This window comes from Hesperophylax consimilis, chromosome 3 (assembly GCF_061612785.1).
Source record: "Hesperophylax consimilis isolate HC1 chromosome 3, BYU_Hcon_1.0, whole genome shotgun sequence".
In the NCBI taxonomy this organism is placed as follows: domain Eukaryota; kingdom Metazoa; phylum Arthropoda; class Insecta; order Trichoptera; family Limnephilidae; genus Hesperophylax; species Hesperophylax consimilis.
Window position 1 is genome coordinate 19,675,506 of NC_142838.1, and position 25,475 is coordinate 19,700,980.

The 25,475-nt window shown below is 32.4% G+C and overlaps 1 non-coding gene across 1 annotated transcript; it reads left to right on the forward strand.

Moving 5' to 3' along the window:
• The first annotated feature begins 1,148 nt into the window (after nucleotides 1-1,148).
• On the forward strand, nucleotides 1,149-1,219 carry TRNAG-GCC (transfer RNA glycine (anticodon GCC)). The gene has a single exon. It is a non-coding gene; the product is annotated as a tRNA-Gly (tRNA).
• Nucleotides 1,220-25,475: the final 24,256 nt, after the last annotated feature.

Consider the following 25,475-nt stretch of genomic DNA (forward strand, 5'->3'; position numbering starts at 1 on the left):
TAAAGTAGGCATGCTTCTAAGGGTTTAGGGCATCTTAAGTATTTTAACGCACGCTGTGAAAGTATAGGAAGTGAAGGAGAGAAAGGAGAAGAGGAAAGAAAAGGTTGGAAAAATCTGGTTATTCCACAGACATATGACTATTACCTATAACCTATAAACCAGAACCAATGTCATTACTATTACCTAGAAAACAATGCGTATTTGTGGTAAAACCATGTATGATCGTGTGAGAAATGTGGAGATCCGCAAAGAGTGCAAGGCTGATGTAAGCGTAATGAGTAAGTTCAAGAAAGGGACGCTTAGATGGTTTGGGTATGTAGAGCGAGTGATCAAAGAAAGGAGTGTAAGGAGAATATACGATGCAAATGTGAATGGTAGCAGAAGTCGGGGAGGCCCGAGGAAGACATGGCACGACCAAGTGAATCGGATACTTGAGTCGGGCCATGTCAAGAGTCAGAATAATAGAAGAGTGTGTATGAATGTGAATGAGGCAAGGAGTGTGTGTCGAGACAGAATTGTTTGGCGGTCCGTCCTCTCTGTTACTTAGTTAGTCAATAAAACAATAGAAAAACCTTTTAACAAAATCTTTCGAATAACTCCTACTTTCATCACTATTCATTTATTTTTGTTAGGACGGGTTGTTTCGGAGAATTTGAACAATTCATCAAATTTCAACGTTAATTTCCGGGTTCTGTGAAAGACTTATTCAAGTTCTGTTTTTATATCATTGTAGGTTAGTTGCTTGACAAAACTGAAATAAAAACAGAACTTGAAAAAGTCTTTCACAGAACTTGAAAATGAACGTTGAAATTTGATGAATTGTTCAGATTCTCCGAAACAACACGTCCGTATCGTAAAAATGTGGCAAAGGAAGGTCTCCTAAATTTATTTTTCTCGTGGTTGTAATGGTCAAATCTCTAGGACAGTTTTTTCTTTACCTTGTAAACTAATATTATTTTTGTAAATTTAACCATCAATCTTCTACTCAAAGTTGTAAAGAAATAATAATCAGTATGATATTTTGACGACCGTGGGAAAACATTATTGAGAGGTCATCGACCGTTGCTAACGGTGTCGTAGTTAAAATAAAACGAATTTCGGAGAGAGGTTTGTTGAGCGGGTCATAAAGCAATTCATTGGTCAGCACAGCATCGGTGGTTCAGTGGTAGAATGCTCGCCTGCCACGCGGGCGGCCCGGGTTCGATTCCCGGCCGATGCAATCTTTTTTAAATGTTTTTTTATAATTTTCATTAAAAATTTTCAATTTTTATTAAAAAATTATCGACTTTGAAGGTGTCAATAATTATATTTCATTTGGATATTTATGATGACCGTACTTATTTCGTAAAATTATAAATTTCTATTTTCATGATTTGTTTCATTGTACTTTTGTACGTGTTTTACATTTTATTTGACTTCTGGAGAATACTAGACTCATGTCCGTATTGTGACAGTCGTCTTTACTTTTATACACGAATAGTTATACAAATTAAAATAACTATCTAGATTAAAAAAAAAAATCTACACGGAGAAAACTTACTGATGCTGTTAATTTATTGAAAATCTGGTCAAAGTATTCGTTTTCCTGGTAAAAATAGGACTACAGGCCAATTAAGAATGAATTGAAAGAGTTCATAACAAAGTGTCAGTCAAAGGCAAATGTGTTCATAGAACTACTGATATTTTCACATTCGATCATGATCTCTATTAGGAAAAGAACATGTGTGAATGACTAATATTTTATCAGTAAGTTGGCATGCTGTCATTTCGTATTTTGATTTTTGATTTTTAACAAGTATTTGATTAGTGGTCGTGCCATAGGCGTTCCTGACTTCCTCTATCATTAACTTTTACATCATACATTTTTCTTCATTCATCCGCTCTACATGTCCGAACCACTCTAAAGTCTGTATAAGTAGGTAAATCACTTTTTAATGTCTTTTTTAATAGTTTAGGATTGAATCGTACGATTTTGAGGACAGATAACAAATAAAACTATTTTTTTAGACGTAAATAAACGATAAGAATAACAAATGAAAACATGAGACGGTGAGTGAATGTGAATGAAGCAAGTAGCGTGTGCAAAGGCAGAGTTGTGTGACGGTACATTATCTCTGCCTACTATTTCGGAAACGGTACGATAGTTGGTTAAGTTAGATTAATTATGCCACATAAAAGAGGGACAATGAAGGAGAGATGAGAGTAACGAACGTGACATAACTCTCATATAATTCAAAATAACCACATGTGCGAATAACGCAACTTTTGTGTTAAGAGGAAGCTACAAGCCAAAAATGTGCATATTCTTGGTGTACCTTATATTGTAGGTAATAGGCATTAAAATCGCTTGACAAATGGAGTCTAGAAACGTTGGATTTCAAGCAAAGAACTGTTTTTTATTTATTTTGTAAATAATTTTATAAAAAAAAAAAAAAGTTAATCAAATGAAACTGTCACAGATAATCTGAGCTATAATACTGTATTATACTATTTTAAAGTTGTTTCCTTTATGCGTTCATACATTTCTATTGAAATTTTTATTTTTTTATAAGTTAACATATATTACAAGCGAAATGATAAGAAAACCTTCAATTTTGCTAAAGCATATTTTTTGGTATTTATAATGTACACCAATTCATTATAAAGATTAATCAAAATAGTGATTCGGCGATAAGCGTCGCCTTAAGGCTTCGTTATAAGCATCCAAAAATAAGACTACTGAAGATGTTTTGAAAGGGAGATATGTGATAGAGTGAGCGAGCATTAGCATTAGCATTTTATTAAAAAAAGATTTAAATTTATATGATGTATAATAAAATGCGATCTGAGTTAAGCAGCATTTTAAGAAACACTGTCATTTTTTTTCGTAAATATGGCGCATTAAATAATAGAACCGGATTGGGTTTTTTATAATTATCCTATCATTGAATAAGCTAGGAAATGGAGTTTCGCATAATAACTTTTTCAATTGAATGGCATATGAATAGAGATTATTTTCAAAAATAAAATATATTGTACGTCGGTAGAAATTTGGAATGCGGCTGAACGTGCAGAGATATCCGTGTATTCACCAATTTTGTTGTTTAAAAATACCACTTCTGCATATTTATCTAATTTTAATGTTATTGTTTGAAACTTTCCTTTGCAATTATAAAACAAATTAATTTATATTTTTTAATTAAAACGTAATTTTCATTAAATTTAAAAAAATTAAAGAAATACATTTGTTTAATACTGATTTAAGTGATTATAGAAAAAACATCTGTGTATTGCAGTTGTTCGATTTTTGACAAACATTTGAAAAGTCATAATCTTGAGACAACGTTTTCTCACAACATGAGAAATGCAGATATTTTTGCGTTACATGGGCGATAATTTATACACGAGAATTTTAACGGGATCATTACTTTTAAGTAGGTAAGTGGCTTGCGATTTTTTCTTGAGTCTTTTCCTTATTGATAATTTTTAAATATGCATTTTTTGGTGTAATTAAACTTGAGAAACTAGTTTTTCTTACTTTTCTCTATATGTTGTTACTTAATAAAAATTATATCATATTATGTGTCCGAAAAAAGTCAGTGATGCGTGATAATTATATTTACGTTTTTATTTTATAGTTGTAAGTGTATAAATTTATTTTTATTTTTGGAAAAACTTAATGATTAAAACCTCAAATTGTAATATTTTATTCATTGAAGACAATATCAACAACTCTCAAACGAAAATTGGAAACAAAGAAATCAGAAAAAGTCGCATCTAGGATTTGAACTTAGGACCTCAGCCTCGGAGGGGCGTCACTCTAGGGTTTCAAATTTTCGTTTGTGACTTGTTAATATTGTCTTCAAAGAAAATTTTATAAAAAATATTACATAAGTGAAATACGTGGTGTGTATTCTGAAATAAAATTCGCTGCAAAGGTTCAATTTTATTGAATACAAACGTTTAATCAAATTGACATCAGCAAGTATTATTACAAAATTACACCTATTTCGACCCTATTCTTGAACATTTGATTGTCTCTTTGTAAAACTATCTGATCACCGTGGATGAATTTGTCAATGCTGATCACTGCATTTAAAACTTTTTTTATTTAATGTTTGTATTTTTTGTCTATTGTAATTATATTTTTACTATTTCTTTCTCATGTTCTAAATTATTCATCATGTCAAAAATATACCACATATATTTATGAAGAAGCCCGACGGGCGTAAACTTAATATAAATATAAATAATGATTGAAGAGATTCATATATTTTCTTGTAACGACAGCACCCTTACTTCCATGCAAGCCTTGTCATACTTTTACTAAATCTAAATACCTTTCGTTCAATGCATCCCACTCATCAATAAAATACACACTAAAACTAACACCTACGCAAAAAAGCTCACGCAGAAGCGTCAACAAAAGCAGATGAACTGGTGTAAAAATAGACGTTTGCTCGGCGCCATTGCTTTCCGCAAACTAAGAATGGTTCGCGCTAGTATGCGGTGCAAATCAGGTACACGGCGAGTGCAAACTCAGTGCAAAAGATACACTTCGGTGCACGCGCACTGAAAGGTCGAGTGAACTGAATTACGAAATCAGCTGATACTTGGTACCTGTGTTGGTGGTGTACTGATGGTGTATTATTGCACGTGTAGTGGGGAGTTACTGAGTAATTGCGAATCGAGTTAGATTATCTTTGAGATCTAAAGTGGTACAAAACGATACTAATAGAGGCGGGTACGTCTGGTAAAGGCAATTATTTAATCACAACAGAACACTGATTAATTTATTGTCAATTTTCGTTGAACGTTTTGATTGAGATTGACAATATTTCCAATAATTCACTATTCAACATCATCAATGACAGGCTATCCGCTATTAGGTAAAAGAAGCTCCCCTTAACCGTCGTTCCATGGGCCGGTAATGGATCGAAATAAACCGAGTGAAAACCCTGAGAAGAAACCTCGCACAATGAACTGCTCTGCAAGCTTACGAGTATTTTAGCGAACTTTGCTTTTCTACGCAGGGTCCTAGAGTACTCTGTTTATACACATCATTTTATTGTATTATATTTTACTGGATAACATTTCAATATTATTACATTTTTTGAGGTAGGTAAGTCTCATTATTATATTTAGACTACCCTAGATCTTAGATGCACCCCTGATACTTAGCGTAAACATAACTTGTAAAGGAACTAAGTAGTAACTCCACAGATGCATTCAGAAGGGGTAGCCAAGCAAAACAAACACACTGTCTCGTATGTAAATGCTATTCTTCTATTTTTTTGTTTCGATTCATTACCGGCCCATGGGACGACGGATTAAGTGCGCACAGAACAATCAAACAAACACACTGTCTCGAATGTAAATGCTATTCTTCTATTTTTTCGACTTTTGTCATAACCTGACTTAGTTGTATAAGTTGTTCTATGGTCATAAAGCTATCAACAAAGTGTGTTGAGCTGTGATGGCTTCTTCTAAAAGGACCAATGTCAGTTTTTGATGTATTATTTTTGCGATTTTGCCTCAAAATTGGGTCATGTTCCAAATTATAAAAGAAGCTTTCGATTTTGAGAAAAGAATTTTCGATTTCCGTGAATCACCCTACAAAATAGCCCTTGATAAAATTAAAGTTTGCAAAAAATAGCAAATTTTGCACAAACCTCGTGAAATTTGAAAAACCGGACATTTCCCTTGTAGAAGCAACATGTATCTACCACTGTCGTACCGTGTACAATTCTATACTGGTGGCGTGATTTTTCTGTGCGCACTAAATAGATCAGCACACACTTGAGCAAGCTTCCTGAGTAGACGACGCCAATATATTTGCTGGCACGGTGGCCCGGCTCGCTATGTGGCTCAACCACAATGTCCATCCACTACTACACTACTGTTACCATTGGAACAATAAAGTAACATACATCTATAAACATATGTAAATACAATCAATCAGTTCCGAAATGAAGATCTTTTGCCAACTATTTTCATTTCATTATCACTACACATGATTAGAGATGGCAAAATTTAGCATTAATTTTCAGATTTTTTAGCATTAAAAATTGGAAATTTAGCGTTTTATAGCATTTTGAGGCATAATTTCGCGTTTTGTAGCAAAATAGAAAAAAATGTATTTCCTGAATGTTTTTAGCGCATATTTTAAGTATTTTTGGTAAAATATATGTTTAACCTTCATTTGCAAGTATTTCCATGTGAAAGATTATAAATAATTAATTTTAATATTAAATTAATAAGGAAGGAAACTCTAAGTACAGGTCGAACACAAACACAACAAATGCAGATTGCGATTAACATCAATAGGCGTCATTTATTACGCACAAATTGTGTAATGTCAAAAAGCAATTTTAGCCTACAGTACAAAAATGTTAAATATTTACACATAAAATAGTAACAAAATTATAAAAAAATCGTAGGAAAGGCTTCCAAAAATTAAATAAAGTAGGCATAATACTTATCCCTGCACATTCACATGAAACTACCTTCCTTATGCATTTTTCTCAATTCTTCTTTAGTTGTACTGGACTAAATATTACTGTATCAGCTTCTCCAATTTGTATGGTTCTTTGACTTCTGAAATGCGCTATATTCTCGGAAAGCGTTAAAATTTAGACAAAAAACTGGTCCTTTTTAGACAAAAACACAAATGTTAACCAAAATCTTGAATCTTTTTACTCCATCATCAACACGGCTATTGAAAAATATGTTCCCTTAATTCAATTCAAACCATCAAAGTTCCCCAAATGGTTTAATAATGACTTAAAACACTTAATAATTAACAAAAAAATCTGGCACAAAAATTTCAAAGAGAGCAACTCTATCTCAGACTACAAAATATTTCATAAATATAGAACTGACTGTAAAAAGCTCTCCAAAAAATTATATCAAACATACATACTCAACACAGAAAAGTCTATTCCTTCAAATACCAAAAACTTTTTTACACATGTAAACTCACTAAGAAAAAACAAACTTAGCCTACCAACATACATGTATTTCGAAGGAAAAAGTAGTAGTGATACTAATGACATCGTTAATTTGTTTGCCGACTTCTTCAAAAATGTTTACGATAATGATATCCCAAATGTTCAACTTCCACCCTTTCATCCAAAGGAATCGGTCCACATTCCCGCTTTACATATAAATGTTCCTGATGTTATATGCAAAATAAAAACACTCGACTTAAAGAAAAAAGCGGGTCCTGACAAAATTAGTCCTGCCTTTCTAATTAACTGTGCATCAATAATAGCCAATCCACTATGTCATATATTTAACCAATCATTAAATTCTGGCTGCTTCCCCGACCTATGGAAAAATTGCTATCTAACACCTGTATTTAAAAAAGGCGATATTCATGATGTCACTAATTACCGACCCATCTGCATGCTCTCAACTATCCCCAAACTGTTTGAAAAACTTATCCTCGATAAAATCTCCATACATATTAACAACATCATTGTAACTAATCAACATGGATTTATGCCAGGCAGATCCACACTAACAAATCTCTCCTTGTATGAAAATTTTATAGCATGTTCACTCGAAAACAAAACCCAAGTCGACTCAATATATACAGACTTTGTAAAAGCGTTTGACAAAGTTAACCATAAAATTCTTCTCAATAAACTTAGTCAAATCGGAATTGAGGGTAAACTATTGGAATGGATAAAAAGCTACTTAACAAATAGAAATCTACAAGTAAAAAATAATTCTAACCTTTCACACAAATTCATAGCTACTAGCGGTGTACCCCAAGGGTCACATTTAGGCCCAATACTGTTTCTCCTTTTCATAAACGATATTGTTACTGTATTTGATAAAAATGTTGAAGTGCTACTTTTTGCCGATGACCTTAAACTATTTAAAATTATAAAAACAATAAATGACTGTATTCAAATTCAATTAAATTTAAATAAACTTCAAGATTGGTGCAAAACTAACAAACTTTATCTCAATATTAGTAAATGCCACATTATAAGATTTTTTAGAACAACACAACCCCTTAACTATCAATACAAAATTAATAATGTTTCTCTCGCCTCTGTAAGTGAAATTAACGATCTCGGCATTATTTTCGATTCAAAATTTAACTTTCTTTCACATGTAGAAACAGTCACCAACAAAGGATTAAAAATGCTCGGCTTCATTCTCCGAAATGGCAGAGACTTTAAAAATATTTCAACACTAAAAATCTTATATTCCTCACTTGTTCGAAGTCAAATCGAATATAATTCTCCTATTTGGTGTCCTTACTTTAAAATCCACTCCGACTCTGTTGAAAAAATTCAGCATAAATTCCTAAGATACATTAACTATAAACTCGGTCTACCTATAGAATCAATAAATTACAATCACTTGATGAAAGAATTAAACTTACTTAAACTCTCAGATGGAAGACTTATTTCCGATTTGACTTTTATTTTTAAAATTGTCAATGGTATTATAGACAGCCCTGATATATTAAGCCTAATTACCTTCCATATACCCACTAGAACCACTCGATCCAAAATTCTTTTTAATTTCAATAACAATATCAGGACTGAGTCATTTAGAAACTCGCTTATACCTAGATTGCATGCAGTTGGCAATGCTTTCTCAGAAGTATTAGATGTGTTCAACTGCACGGAATATAGTTATAAGAAGGCTATAATAACATACCTCTGTCGTAATTATCAATGTTATTAGGCATAATACCATTCTATTCATAAGTTATCACAGAACCTAAACTATGCACTTACATCAGATATCAGACAGAAGAGTGTTATCTAATAATTTTATATACTTAATCAAAACTATAATTTTTCCCAAAATTATTATGAGATGTCTTACTGACAGCCCTGTTTCAATAGAGCTAACTCTTAGTTCTCAGCAAATTCAACCAAATTCAATATTGAAGGTAACAATAACCTCAATACTAAACTACTGTACGGATTGAAAATAAAAATGCTATTGTACCTATGTATACCAGATGTTATTCTTGTTTAATTTTCAACATAATTTCTCAGTAATTATTCTGTTTAACATAATACTGTTTCGCTCCTGTGAACCACTGTAAACATAAATCATGTATATTGTAAAAGCCTTTTACGGCGTCTAAATAAATAAATAAATAAATAAATAAATACAAAATTTAGCGTACAGTATAAATTAAAAATATTAAATATTTACACATTAAATAGTAACAAAATTGTAAAAAGAGTTAGGACAGGCTTCCAACAATGAAATAAAGTGGGCATATTTGAAATACAGGTAAATAGAAAAAACAATGGAAATGGCACTGATATTATTTCCGCTGATAAATATCGATTTTTTTAAATTCTCACATGTTATTTCAATACCCGGTATTTTCGGGAAATTCGCGCCTATTTCGCTAAATAGAATAATTTAGCTGAAATACGGCCAAAATCACGTTTTTCGCGTTAATTCGCGAAATAGAAATTCTCTTCAACGTTTCAAGGCATTTGAAAGAAACTCTTTCAAATGCCTTGAAACGCAAAGAAAACTTATAAATGCCCTATTTTCGAACCATAAATATTTTTTCGCGTTTTTAGTTAAAACGAAATTTTGCCATCTCTACACATGATCCATAGATAATGAAAACAAGGGATATATAACCAAGAACCATTAAGTGTGGCCAGCATTGTTCACTCAAATCGCATCCACGCACAGAAGCTGCGCCCCTCCTTCATTTCTAAACTATACACAAAACTCATAACTTTAATTAGCTTTGATAGTCCTTCGTAATTTCATTTTCTATGTATATTTTATAACCGAATAGAAATTGTCTTAGAAAATCTTGCGATAGTGTAAAAAATACCATGCGAAAGAACTAAATAAAATCTTAAGATGTATATAACTTCTAACATACTTAAGTGATATCATAAACCTTTTAGAACTAATAATTGTATAATACTAGTGGGCCCGGGCAGACTTTGTCCTGCCACAGACCGCCCTCTATGTAGACTGCATTTTATATAGACCTCATTTTAACTGTTGCCAGTGTTGTCGGATATTTTATGCAGTTGACATAGATAGAATACATGCACAAGTCATATCCATCGTAGATATTATTTTGACGTTTCATTTGATATCGATTATTTCAGCAGACTGTGATTATTGTTCAATAGAAAATAAGTAAAAATACGACTGATACCGTTCTATACTCTTACAACTAACTGCCTTGAAGTATATGTCTTTCACAGTGAACAGATTGTCGAACGAATGCCATACATAAAAAAAAACACTTTCAAAATACATTTTTTTATTTAATTTTTTATTCATCTCGTGTGTAATAAATAAAACGAAAATTATTAATTCAAAAAGGATATAAATTAAATGTTATAAATGCTTTTAATAAAGATTAATTCTTAAGTCTACACAATATTGTTTTTTAAAAAAAAATTATAATAATGAATTTGAATTTAATATAGTGCGATTTGGTGAACAGTATTTAGTATTTATTTCAATCCGTCTTTTGCCAATAATATAAAGCTACCATAACTAACAAATGAATTACGACCCTTTTTTCCTTCGTCCGAAAAAAATCCGTAAAATCGCTTATAAATATATTAAGGTTAAGAGTTAAAATTTGTGGTTGTATGTATTTTTGGATGATGAAGCTTAAAAATAAGAAATTTTAAAAAATTGATCACGACAAAAATGCCACCTATCGGGTCTAAAACTATCCTTTGTTTCAAGCTGGAACCAACCGTAACATTCAAATTTTTTTTATTGAAATCAATTTTTCACGAGACACGTGATTTTTATACATTAAGATATGTATGTATAATTATTATTAAGATTGTACCCACTAAAATTATAATTTTTTTTGCAAAAAAATTTAATTCGGCCTACGTGGTTGAGTGGTACAATCCTTGGCTACGGATCCGGAGAACGCGTGTTCATAATTTTTATTTAATTTGTGTTACATATTTCACACTTTATTTATTTAAAATAAAACCTAGTCTAATGGAGACACTTTCCAGAGTGGTAAATACTTTCAGTAACCCCCTGGTTAAAGACAACCATTCAGAATCGAAAAGTTGCTTGGAATGGCTTCAGCTGAGTTTGGTAACTAGATCTGAATAGCCAGGTACTTCCCCACCTTTATCATATCCGTCGCCTGCCCACTACCTTCGGCTTCTCAGCATCCCCCAATTGGGAATGCCATAGTCTTACTTGCTGAAGATGGTTGGGAGGAGTTGGGACTCTTGTGCGGTAATCATATACAAGTATTTTACTTTCTTTCACATGAATTTAATATACTTGGTCATATACGTTACAGGACGTAGTACAAAGCCGTATTTTAGTAAAATATTTATTTATTATACAAAAAGTAAAAGAAAAAATTATCCCACTAATTGGTGTATTTGGTAGAATATCCCATCTTCTACCAATACAATTAAAGAGGGGATTATACTTTAGTTGAATTCAATCCCATCTAAAGTATCTCATAGAAATATGGAGAAACACAAACATCACATATCTAAACGAAATTCAAATAATACAAAATAAAGTTATAAAAAAACTTTTAAACTATAGACCAGATACCCCCACCAAAAGAGTATACCAAGAAACTAACCTACTTAAAATTAGAAAACTGTACAAATACAACATATGCCTATTAATTCACAAAATCCAAAATGGCCTCATACACACAAATACTTCATTTATGAAAACATCACAAGTACATGACCACCACACAAGACAACATAATAAATTATACACAAATTCAGCAAAGTATAATCTCCAATATAATCTCCTTCCTGATAGCATGACAACCGTAAATAGAATAAATATATTTAAGAAAAAACTGTTTGCCCTCAAGATCAATGAGCAAAACCAAAATGCTCTTACTTAAGAAAAATATGTTACTCAGGTAGTAAACCATAATAATTATTAATATATATTATTTTTGTTTTAATCAATTTTCACTTAAGTTAACAAAGCGAAATATGTATTTCTTTTAACTTAATAAATAACTAAAAAAAAATTAAAAAAGTATCTAATAACCAGTTTAAAGTGCCAAGTCATGGTTACTAACAAATTACTATGTGAACAGGTTTTGTGTTAATCTTACATTATTCTAGGTTCAAAACAAAGACGTAGGGAGATATAATCGCCCCCGAGTAGATGTAAATATTAAAAAAAAAACTATTTCGATGACGGTCAGTGGACATGATTTCATAAACATAACACCTTATTTCGTTGTCTCTCTTTTATCCGTTCAATTTTATATACGTGTTAACTAGGAAATATCACAATAGTTTTAAATAATATTAAAAAATAAGTATGCTCCTAATGGGGAGAGGACGTGACACCTATCATAGGTATTATAATTTATTATGCAATAAACACCCATTATTTTGACAAATACCTATTTATTATGCAATAATCAGTAATTACCGTATATTAACGTTAGTCACGTAGTTGGGTATTTTAATTCCCATAGTAACAGTATAATATTATGCTTTGCGGTTTTCTTAATGTACAAAAATCGAGATTTATTGGACCAACTAATCCAATGTGCAGATTGAGCATGTCTCTTCATTCATACTTTCTGAAACTCATAAATGTTATGTTTTTGAGGACGATACTGAATTCATTATAATAGATATTTATTTCAATAAAAAACTACAGAACTATACAGCTGAGAAGAATTTATTTACATATCCTAAGAAACCCATTATTTTGACAAATGGAACTCTGTCAAAATATCTTCTCTGCTAAAAAAACGTAAACGTTTGTTTTGTCGCCCGTACAAATGAACTGGACTTCTATTGAAAAGACTCTTTTGAATTGAATAAATGCGATGCTATCTTTTTCAACAGCCAAATGCAACGAAAGATCGCCCAAGCTATTTTGGATGCAATAATTAGGAACTTGCTTCTACACCAGTGAATTATGTCTTGGTTCAGAGGCTGTGGAGGGTAACCTCCCACATGACGAAAAATAGCAGTTTATTTCCTGATCACTATGCAAATGTTCTATGTGGCATAAAAGCATCAAGTCACGAGATTTAGTTTACAGATTGCATTAATATCAAATTTGGGAAGCTGATGAAATCTTGCCAGGTGAAGAAATGGAATGATGTTTTAATGAAATAAAATTTGAAATATCGCCATCGTTTTATGGCATTACCTCGGCGGTCCATTATGTATTAACCAATATTCAGACCAAATGGAAGCCTAGTTTGGAATTCGTTGTAATTATCGAAACTCAATCCAAAGAATTGTTGCAATAATCCAGAAAAGTTTTGTATGGCATAGAATTATATTGAAAATATTGTTTAGCATTGCTCACTCTTTCAAAACCACAGATTATAAAAGATAACTAGAAGCGCCTTGTGGGCGTAATTTGTGATCCAAATATTTTCCTAATCGAGGTTTGAATTTCCAATACAAAAACGTGTTTGTTAAATTCAAATGGGATACGATGTCAGGCGAGTGTAAGTGAGACTAGACACTAGACTGATGGGGAAGGATGGACTCCTTACTACGGTATGCGATTATTATGGTTTTTACCAGCATTATATATATTTTTTGAAACACATGGTTTATTAAGAAATAAACGGCGCGGCCGCAAAAATGTTGCACAAATCGTTTTTTGTTATGTTATTGCTATTACATTAAAACAATCTCCACATAAGGCAAGATTGTACCGCAAACTATTTTTAAATAATCACCTGACTGTATCTACGCAGTGATGAGGTTTACCGCATTTCAAAGTACTTTTATACATAAAACATTTATACACAATATATTACTATTGTGATGCCTTTGAAACAGGAATCATATTTTTAATATACAAAATAATCCATTTTGAATCCTGCGTTTTAGAAAATAGCAACGGTAAAGGGGTTTCATTGCTGGGATCGCATTTGAACTCCTCTGCACGGATAAAACTTACTGATATGTAATACTGTTAATTTATTAACAATCTGGTCAAATTATTCTTGTTAAAAATGGGACTCCGGGTGTATAACGAACGAATTGAAAGTGTTCGTAACAAAGTATCAGTCAAAAGCAAATGTTTTATACGGACGGCGGATGTTAATTCAAATATTGATACTGACGTACTTATATTGTGGCATCCCATCATGATATCTATTCAGAAAAGAACACATTTTCTCGATATACTCTAAATGGCTAATATTTTACCAGGAAGTTGGCATGCTGTCACTTTTTTAACAGGATTATTTTTCTCCGTGTGGCTGACTGTTACTTTGGAATGTTACCGTAAATAATTTCATTGAAAATAAATAATAAAATTCCTACATTCTATTTCCTAAATTCCTACATTCTATTTCCTAAATTCCTACTTTTTTAATATTGTTTTATTGCTTACATTTTAAATACCTTGTTGTTCACTGTACGTTATGAATACCTTAAACGGTATTTATAAAAAAAGCTTAATTAAAGAAATAAACTCACGGTTAAGACTCATTTTCATTGAAAAAAGGAATTGATTGAAATACTTTTTCAATCATGAATAATAATAATATTTTTGTATTCCAGAATGTGGGAATGTGTTTTTTTTTTGAATAATAGATATAATAAATTAACAAATAAGGACAACTATGCAGGGCGTGGTTTTGAGTGAGCTTGGGCCCAGCGCTCACTCAGGAGTGGCGTTTGGTGCTGGTAGGCTGCGGTCACCAACGTGTTGGCGGAGGCCATTAGCCGCATCCTGGCTCCAGTGACCCGGTGTCTCATCAGGCCGGCAAATCCATTCAGTCCTAGTTCCGTGAACATTGTCGATGCGCTGCTGTATCTTCGGTATCCAAATCTGACTCTACAGGCGTCATTATATTGAATTCGGAGTCGTTCCATCGAGCAAGTTCGGTAGTAACACCATGTCTCACACGAATACAGGCCTGTACAGAATGCGTTGAACAGAATTGTTTTTAACAGTATTGCTGCATTTGCAAAAGCTGCGGGCAATCATATTAGACACTATGCTTAGGCATTAGACAATAACAGCGATTCCTAAACGAAAATCTGAAACAGAAAAATCAGAAAAAGATGCGGTCACATTTAGTGCTCGAACCCAGAACCCTTGCCTTGCCGTGTCCTGGCAAGGCAGGGATTCTATCTATCGTATCTTTTTCTGATTTTTCTGTTTCAGATTTTCGTTTAGGAATCACTAATATTGTCTTCAATAATTAAAAATTACAATTTGAGGTTTTACTTTTACTCATCGAGTTATTCCAAAAAATAAAAATATTTTTATTTTTATTTTGTTATAATGTCAAAGTTTCTCCTAGTTTATTTGTGTACATACTCACTCACTTGATAGAAAATATAATTGAAATATTATATAAAAGCGGGTAAATAAGTGTAGGTTCATTTTATACAGGATTTTCCAATAAGGTGTTATTTTGATATTCAATCGTAAAAGATTAATGGTTTCGTTGCTTGTGGGGCACGTAGCGCCGTTTTGTTGAAAATAAACGTTTTCCAGATCAATACCATCCAATTCCGGCCATAAAAAATCATTAATCATCTCTCGATAGCGCAATCCATTCACCGTAGCTGTTGCCCCAGCCGGACCATAAATCGCACCAAACAGTCACACGTTGAGGATAGAGAGGCTTTTCAACAATAACTCTTGGGTTTTCCGAGCCCCATATGCGACAATTTTGCTTGTTGACGAAGCCACCGAGGTGTAAATGGGCCTCATCACTCAAGATGATTTGCATTTGATTCACTCAAGTGAATTTTAATAATTTCAATGCGTTGTTGAAGCATGTAACGTTCCATTTTTATTAATAGCGTAGTTTCTACTTGTCAAATGTTAAAAAATGACAGCTTCAAAAGTAACATCTACCGAAATAGCGGGCTATTCAAAATAACACCTCTTATTGTAAAACCCAATACATAAAACATGTAAATATATTTATAGAAAGTAGAGAAAAGCGGAGAAACGCCGGGAACACGTCAGATAGTTACAAATAAAATTAAAGGTGAACTGAATTATGAAAACAATATTTAAAATAAATATTCTCAATCAAAATATTGCTAAGTGAAATATAAAATTTTCATCAAGTTAAATTATACCTATTATTTTATACTAGACAACTTTTTTTATCACAGACCTTTATCAGACATTGAGAGGTCATATTGTTACATTGTCATACTAGAAATTAGTTACATGAAGAAAAAATAAATGTATTACACTAGTGCAGATATGCCAAAAATCACGGTAAAATTAAAAAAAAAAATTAAGGTTAAAAACAAAATTTCAACATTTTAATATTGCCACCGCCGAAATCAAATCCCGATCTACTGCTTGGAAGTCAACTATGCTGACCATTACACTGACAAAAATAATGATGTTACGCCCTTGAGGTGATTTTGCACAAAAACGGCGCTGTACAAATTATCCAAATATTATAATTATTAAAGAAATTAAATTTCATCTAAAACACAGTGTAAATGAAAACTGAATACTGTGGTGATATCTTAAATTAACATTAGATGAAACGATATCTGTTGATGTGCATTTTTTTTTAAATTAATTAATTATTAAAAATGTATTTTTAATTGTCCGTAAAATTAAATTTAAATTATTTAATAGGTAGGTAGGTACTTTATCGCTTGTCTGAATTCTTCACACAATCAGATCCAATTTTGAAAATTACTCTTAAATTCAAAGCAAATCCGATATCCATAGTTCATCGAACTAGAGTTACACAGGACAGAAACACCAACCGAAATAAGGTTAATATTTATGAATTTAACGTTATTTTACGCTTTAAAAACTTGGTATATAATTTGCTATTTACCAGTTATATTCTGTTCTTATAATCCACGTAAAAATTCAGCTGGGCATAAAACCAAATAAAATAAATAAATAAATTATTAGGTGGCCTATGCATCTACACCTGCTGTAGATTGTTGTTGCATATTTTACATTAATTACAACACGAGTAATATACTTTCCAAAATAATTTCTTACGTTATCTAGCTGACAAATCGGGCAAATTAAGTAAATGATCAGTAATAATTAGTATATACATTATAATTTAATAAAACGATTAAAATATAATGTTATGTTGTTCATAACTATGTGATAATTACACTAACCTATAAATATTCCATGGATTTGCCTTTATGAGAAATATACGTAGGAAACTACTTGTACACTAGTACCATAAATAAACCACTCACTAGATCGATATCTTCGGGCTTTTTCTATGAAACAAATAGGACCTAAAAACCCATAGATATGCCAATATATAGATAGTAAAATTCTCATTCGGAGCCCACTTATCATACATATAGTATATATAGTTAGGCAACAATATGACGTCACAATATTTCGGTTCGAATTGGAGTTATACCCCCTGCCTAGTACGTATTTAATAAAAAATCAATTAATTCTAACATAATTATAGGATTAAGTATTGATAATGTCAGCTGTTATCGGAAAAAAAGGTAATTCTACACAACGACATGTCCACGCAAAAAAGAAACCATAAAGGATTACTAGGAAGATAAGTACGAAATCTTTCAGGATTACCAACAGATCTTACAATTAAAAAAAATATGTGTTAGACTTTGAACTCTTGTTTTCGGGATTATTATTGTTGAAGATTTGTATTGGATCAGCTGTTAAGCTATATTATTAGGCGATTCATTCAGTGGCGTAGCTAGGTAACCAAGGGCCCTGGGGCAAATTAAAAAATGGGGCCCCACTGCTATGTAAACTGATTTTTACATTTCTTCTTTGAATTGAAACTTGTCAATTTTGGGCAATTTTCGTTTACTATCTTCTCTTTCTTGGCGTTGTTTGCGTTTAAATGCACCACTGGGTTTCTTCTTTTTATCTATATTTTAATACGCTATAAGTGTCGTTGGGGAATGAGGCACATATCACTTTCCGTCAAATTGACAACACTGCCAACCTACAGAAAGAATTTAGGGGAATTCCCTAGGCATAACTTTTGAATTTCTCTCAACTGAGTTGTCATGATTAAAGTGGAGTTGCAAGTTGTAACCTGTCATATTTATTTTGAAAATTGGAGAAATTTCCAAAAGTTCAGTTCGATCGAGATTTCTGGTAAAGATTCGAGGGCCCCCTGAGCTTGTGGGCCCCGGGGCACTGCCCCGCCTAGCCCCTAGGTAGCTACGCCACTGGATTCATTGCAAAATATTGCTAAATTAATTGGCAGTTTTTTAGCGAGTTTATTTCTTAAGTCTGGAAATTATTAAGTATCGGGCCTGCATAAAATCCTTTGAAGTTGGCCGGTTTAGTTGGCAATTTTAACCTTAAAATTATAGATTGGATAGGAACAACATCAACCCGTAAAAAATAAAGTTTGTTTACTATTATACATCTATTTTAAAATGTGTTTTTACGGTTAAGCGTAACGTTAGTTATAATGTACACGTTCATAGATAGCGGTAGTTTAATTATTTGTTTAAAACACGCTTTTTGCAAGTTATTGCTTTACAATATTAGGACGAATTATTTGTTTGCGCCCCTACTAATATGAATAAAAACATTGTCCGTTTAAAATCTCAATTCTTTCGAAAAAAGCATACAATTACAATATCGTACTGATGGTTCAATTCGATGATGAATTTTTATGCCTTTCTTATTGTATACAAGGCAAAAAAATACTATAATAAATTGTACCGATGATTCAATTCAATAATGTATCTGTATGCCTTTTTTCTTGTATGTAAGGCATACAAATACAATACTGGACCGATTATTCAATTCAATAATGTATTTGTATTCCTGTCTTCTTGTATGTAAGGCATACACATACAATAGTGTACCGATGATTCAGTTTAATATTGTATGTTTATGCCTTTCTTGAAAGAATTGACTTTTTATAGGGACAAAACTATTTATTAATATTAAAATTGTGTACGTACGGGCGCGAACAAATAATTTGTCTTAATATTTTAAAGCATAATTTGCAAAATCGGTATTTAAGTGAAATAATTTAATTGGCGCCATCTCTGATATAGCAGAATTAATTATTTTAAATTTACCTTTAACTTAATCTGGAGTCAACAACTGGATGGAACTGAAAGAGGGAACCCAGGAACTGGAGTCAACAACTCTACCAACCTCGCAAAATGCAGATCGGGTAGGACTGATATTTATTGAGTTTACTAACTGCTGGACTGTCCTCTGATGACGTTACAGTTTGTACAAGTCCAGTGTGTTCGTGAGTGCCACCAAAAGTTGACGGAATGTATTATCATCGACAACGACTCTATCTGCCGAGTTTCAGCTCTATCGGATGAAGGGGAATGGGTAAATTTACGCTTCAAAGATTTGCATTAATTCATTACCGAAAACTAAATGAAATTCAAACACATGTATTTAAAAATCAAGCACGCAACAAATTTATATACCCGGCCTTACAACTTTATTATAATACTAGTGGACGCCGCAATGTTTCCACCATGTACTTCTGTATATCACAATGTTGCTGTTAAAATGACTACATGTCATTACATCGATTTTAATTTGTCTCAGTATCTCACTCTGGAGCAGATGTATTGCGTTAAGTATTCCTAGGGTATCCCCAACTTCTTTTCCCATTGAAACCAATTTTCCATTCTCTCAAGACTCCTGGCACTAATAAGAACAAACTTTGAAATTTTCAGCTTTTTCGGTTCGACTACTTTACGAGTTTTGCAAGCTCAAACGTACGCATGCTGAATTTGTATACAATAGGATTGAAGTACATACTTCCCTAATACGTATTGATTCATTGAAAAAGATATATAAGAATATAGATATACATTCTAATAATAGAATATAACATATATGTGAATAATAAAAAATATGTACGTAAAATACTGCATATTAGAGCATACAATCATGTAATTTGATCTAGCTTATTATGATGAATGAATAACAAATAAAAGACTAACAAAACAAAAAAAAAATCGATTTGTATTTTGGGATTCTTAGCTTACCGATACAATCACGCTTATGTATACTGTCGATCCGTGTGTGTGTATATTTTAGATTGAAATAAAAAAATGATTGCAACGAACTTTAACAAAAAATAATCTTTCTAACAAAACCACTTAAACAAAGGCGTCTGCAAATGATGCTTTGAAAACGCTGATTACCAAATGGTTTTATTTCTTTTTCGAATCATACACAAAGAAAACAGTTCTGAGTAACATTTAGATACAAATAACAAAGATGAGCACACTTTTGGGATCAGAGAAATGCGCTCATCTTATCTCTAAGAAATACGGAAACAGAACGCGTCGTTATGTTGTGTTGGCTCATCGCCACACGGAATATCAACACGTGAAAAGAAAAACGAAATTAAAATACTACGGTTAAAAACAGAAATAGTTCACCTTTCCTTCAACTCGGATATAGTAATATTCAGGGAAATGCACCTATTACGAGAGCAACTTTGCATTCAATTTTGTGAAATTACTATATTATATCATAAAGTCAATGTTGGACACATGTAAAATATTGTAATAAATTAATTGGTGTTATTACTATGACTATTTAATACCTACTTGGATTTGTTGAACGCAGAATTTAAACAAAAAGATACATCAAAAATATTTCCCAATGGAGTGTTCAATGGATGTAAATTACATAAATATCAAAGTTTTGTTTAAAGATAGATCGCAGTTATTGCTTATCCTTGAAATAAAATCGTTTGAGAATGGACTTTTTCGTAGGACTGTGATTAACACAAATGGTATGTTAGAATAAATTGATAAACAAAGATAAGTATTATAAACGTCACAACTGTATGGATTATTGATTACAGTGAATTAATACTTAAACGCCGGATTAAAATTTGCAAAAACACATAATAATTATTTTACCTGCGTCATATTTAGTTAATTGTAGTTGACATTTTATGCAGTGAGTAATTTATGTAGGAAGGCACATTAGAAAATTCCCTTATAAATAGTACTTACAGGAAATCAATATATTTATTAATGCATAGTTAACAATAATACATCTATTGCTTTTGCTATTTCACACCTCTATTCGATCTAGAAAAGACACGGGTACGGAAAAAATAAGTAAATAACGCAGCGAGAGTTGACTCGAAAATACAAGATTAGCATTGAATGTATTTGTGCGTCAGTATACGTTTCCACCAGCGAGGAACAACCCTTTGTCTTGTTTACTTATTGTCACTAGCGGAAGAGGAAGAAGAGCAAAGGTATATTATTGTCAAAGAATATTCTTAGGAAGCTTACAGCGTGTCCTATTTATATCGGTTCCAGTGACATCGGGTCATCGGGTGCACCATATCGCGAGTGAAATAATCTCAGTTATCATTTTTTAAGTTCGCATTGTAATTAATGGATTTTCTTTTAGTTTTTCTGCAAAAAATATTTATTTTACTTTTCAACTAATTTATTCATTGGACTACACATACTACCTACTAATAAATATAGAATATAGACCATGGCTAATGCTGATAATACAAGCACATATCTATCTATATAAATACGTTTTCCATTAACCAAATGATAAATAATATGTTAGTTTTCCAGTATAGTTTTCCGCGATGTTCTTTATCTCGTTAACGTCTCCTTATTTGACTAGCGGAAAAGAAATAGCAAATTGTTCACTGTGTTCGAATATAAGAGTGCATACTTTTTTAATTGTTTATTACTTCTTTCAATTCAGTCCCAAATATCATAATATTCAGAGGTATTTTAATAACTAAAAAATGAAGACAATGTTGGTAGTTCTTATTCGAAGTATGATACAGTTAAAAGTGACCGAGGAGGATAGGGTCCCATTAGCGCAGTTGGTAGAGCATTGTCCCGGAAAGACAAGGGTCCTGGGTTCGAGTCCCAGATGTGACCGTTTCCTTTTCTGATTTTTCTGTTTCAGATTGTCGTTTAAAAATCACTAATAATGTCTTCAATATTTAAATATTACAATTTGAGGTTTTACTCAATAAAAGTTATTCCGAAAAATAATAATATTTTAATAACCTTCAGTATATTAATAACAATGAAATAAAATAGTATTAGGCACGCCAAAATACATCTTATGTAACCAAATAACTGACTTCAAGCCATTTAGCTTCAAACGCTGAATTTATTTATTTTAGATGTATTAAAGTCTAAACGATACACACTGTATGTAAGTTATGTATCTGTGTAAGTACTGGGATGAAGTCAACTAAGGTTGATAGTTGATATACCTATACCTAACTGTAGTAATTTTAATTGATGTCGTAGGATATAAACATTGTACATTATGATTGCGTAATGCATGAAGCTGGTTAATAACCGATAAAATAGTCCTGCTAATGATTATGTAATTACTATAAATATGATTTATTAGAATGAATACACCAAGCCTGATTCTAATGAAACTTTACCAATTTACCACCGCTTTGTTTGAATGACGTGGATGTCATTAGCAACGTATTATGATAAAAGAGTCTGCCATTTTATGACATATTTACAAAATAAATAATCAGGGGTGGCTTTTTTAGTCTCGTCTCCAAAATTATCAGTCCCAACCCCCCCGCACCAAGTGGCAATATGGGATACCCGATTCGGGAATACTGTGTGGCAGCATAAAGTGGTAAGCCAGAGCAGATAAGGTTCTAGAAGGTTAGGTTAGGTTAGGTTAGGTTAGGTTAGGTAGAAAGTACCTGGCTACTCAGACCTGGTTACTCAAAAAATCTATAGCAATTTCATGTATGCTGTTTCTGTATGGTGATTTCTCGCCAGGGCAAAGAACTACGAGTATCTCTCACTGAGAGGAGGTGCCACTAAGTGACATTCTATTAAATTTAGTATCGATCGTATGGAAAATATTTGTTTGTATAGTCTTATTTATCCTCTTTGGAATATAAATCAGCCGCTTCCAGATTCTACTGTTATGCCACAGAGGTCGACTATTTTCAATCTTTCAAACAAGTGATAACTTGTCTTTAATTTACTTTGGAAAAATCAAAGAAAACCTTTATTTCGGTGGCTTCCAAATGTTCATTCATATTTATTCAACGTAATGACCATAGTGATACCAGAGTGAAAGTAAATAATAATAAAAAATTATTAGTCGCGTGGTTTCACTGATAACCAGTTCAACTGAAAAGCTATCAAAATAATAATATGCTTACATTAATCACTATAAATTCCAATAAACTAAAAAATATTATTATAATTTTATCGGTCGCAATATCTCGCAAAATTTCAAACCATTTATTTGCTCAACCGACCATAAATGTAAATAAAATAATTACCCCCAGCAAATCTGCAGATATGGAGCTCAACTTTTGACTTACGATAAGGACTTATCTTAAATGATAAATAATAATATTTACTATGAATAAATATACTATTGTTTTTGTGTTTTGTTGAAGTTCGGTGTCAAGGAAGATCTTCTCAGATAAAAGATCAATACCACACGCTGATTTAGATAAGCAAAAAAATATAATTAATAAGTATACAGATACGTTACAAATAAACAGTGAATTTAAAACAAAACTTATTGACCTGTAACAACATATCTTCCAACACGTTCATAGCACATTCCTGTGTCTCCAACTATCCCCCAATCACGAAGACACTAATTTATTGACCTGTAACAACATGTCCACATCACATTCCTGTGTCTCTAACTATCCCCCAATCACGAAGACACTAATTTATTGACCTGTAACAACATCTCTTCCACCATGGTCATAGTACATTCCTGTGTCTCCAACTATCCCCCAATCACGAAGACACTAATTTATTGACCTGTAACAACATCTCTTCCACCATGGTCATATTACATCCCTGTGTCTCCAACAATCCCCCAATCACGAAGACACTAATTTATTGACCTGTAACAACATCTCTTCCAACATGTCCATAGCACATTCCTGTGTCTCCAACTATCTCCCAATCACGAAGACACTTATTTCACCTCCCATTTTCCTACAGTTTTCCCTTCAAAATTAAGCTACGGTCTGTCAGATCCAAATAACAGATGACAACCCTATTGACCCTACCGGAAAATGTCCCCATTTTAGACGTTTTCTGTGGGAAAAATGAAAAAAAACATTGAATTTATTAAGCGTTTTTTTCTTGTCATCACGACTTTTGACATTCATTTGTGAAGTAAACAGAAGTATAATATCTATAGGTTGACAAAAAATGGATATATTCCTCAAGAACGCGGAATAATTGTGTCAAACCAATTATTTTTATTTACAAAGTTACTGCCTTCGGAAATCGAGTGAGTATTTTGCGCCACCTGTTATTAACTTTTCTTTTGTATGGATGCTACAAAGCAGTCCCAGCGAGAGGTCGTACGTGACGTCATTATTGCAGTATCTTATGTCTTTTTTGTTTTCATACAAGACATGAAGAGGACGAACGTCGAGACGTGTAGAAACTTCAAATATATTTTTTTAATTTTATTTCATATAGTTTACACTAATTATAAATTCTTGTAATTTAACACTCCAACAAAAATATCCCTAAATTGGCCCATATTGCATAGTGTCCATCCATCGTATCCAATGCACGTGCACTAGACGAAATATTGAAAGCAGCTTCAATCTTTCTGTCTACAAAATTGGTATTACAAGGGCAAAAGTATGTTTACTTATCATCCTGGCTACTGTGAGTAATATATGCAGTAACACTAAGATAATGTTACTAAATTCCATAGACACTAAGTTACAGTAATAATAAATGTCCTTATAGTAAATTGTGATGAAACAAATCAATTCCTTGCATGGCTTCAGAAGCATTTGTTGGCATTAACCCCAACCTTACATAATCGTTAAAACCTGTTGATTAGCGAAATGATAACATTTGAATTTTGTTTAATCTCAATACGAATGTCACAAAGGTTATCACAAATTAAAATTTTGCTTAGTGAAAGTTGACCTAGTCGCGTGGTAGCACCAAATGGCTCGCGACCCGGTGTGACAAAGAAGATTATTGGCTACGACGTAATCAATCATTCTTATTTGCTGACATTTCATCAATCCTAATTAAATCGTTGCCGTTCTTCTTGGATAAGGTGTGCGTTCTTCAATACAAAGTTGCTTTGTGATATTATAGGTATATCGAATCATTTGATTACCTATCAACCTGCCAGTATTTTTCTATTCCCAATCTATTTGCAAACAGAATGTTTGGCACTGCGCTCTCGCGGGCAGAAACTAACCATTTGCCTAGGAGACTGTGCCTAGGAGACTTAAACTTAGGTAGATAGACGATGTTGAGGAGAAAAAAACTTCCTTGGGTATGAGAAACTGTTAGATATAGATACACAGACCTGAAGGTATACCACTATCTTCATTCAGGATTGGTAAAGTTTATTAAAGGAGGGCACGATTCTCCAAGGGTTTTTGGCTCTGATTATGATAATAATGTTGCACGTGAATTGTGCAAAATCGCGGGCTAAATGATTATCTTTAAATTGTATGTACACACCGCAATTAATTTTTAACCTATGACTAGGATCAGAGATTAATTAAAAAC